Here is a 602-nt window from a genome sequence, read left to right as displayed (position 1 = left end):
TAAGCAACTGTTAAAAAGTATATAAGCCTCCTGATTTTGCTCTGGGGGGGGACCCCTTCCAAGTGCTTGGGAAATCCATGTCACTTTGGAATCCCCCCTACAGCTGTAGTTTCTTTTAAATAAAAGCTTCTGCTGACCTGACCCAAAAGTATGCTGCGTGTGTTTCCACGACAGATGTGACAAAGCAAATGGTTTTTGGCCTGGATGTCAAACATACTCAAACTAAGCTTTATATGTAAAAATTTATAGTTGAGGGGGAAAGCTCAATGGTTAAGTGGAATGAAAAGTGAGAGAACCACGATGGAAATGAGCTATAGATTGCTCCTCAAAAGCAAATTAGTTGAGCCAGCTTTATATCGGTTTTAATCAATCCATAATCATCAAGTTTCCTCACCCATGCTGCTGCATATTCAAAAGGCCAAGCTGTTTGCTTTAACGTGAGCAAATGTTATTTTTGTTCATAACTTGAAAATTAATTCAAACATTCCAGCTAGGTTCTCTCATTGCAGTCAGAGGAGCCTGACACATGCCTACCCCTAAAAGAACAGAGGAAGCACTCAGTGACTGCCAAAATTGGAGTTCAACTAAACTGATGTAGGGAA

The 602-nt window shown here is 40.4% G+C and overlaps 1 protein-coding gene across 12 annotated transcripts in view; it reads right to left on the bottom strand.

The window, feature by feature from the left end:
- Positions 1-602, bottom strand: part of NPNT (nephronectin) — a 98256-nt gene that overhangs the window by 15012 nt on the left and 82642 nt on the right. The gene's annotated exons all lie outside the window — the stretch shown is intronic.

Source organism: Alligator sinensis, unplaced genomic scaffold, assembly GCF_000455745.1.
Source record: "Alligator sinensis unplaced genomic scaffold, ASM45574v1 scaffold1092_1, whole genome shotgun sequence".
NCBI classification, from domain to species: domain Eukaryota; kingdom Metazoa; phylum Chordata; order Crocodylia; family Alligatoridae; genus Alligator; species Alligator sinensis.
Note: the sequence above shows the minus strand (reverse complement) of the source record. Positions and strands in the feature narration are given on the sequence as shown.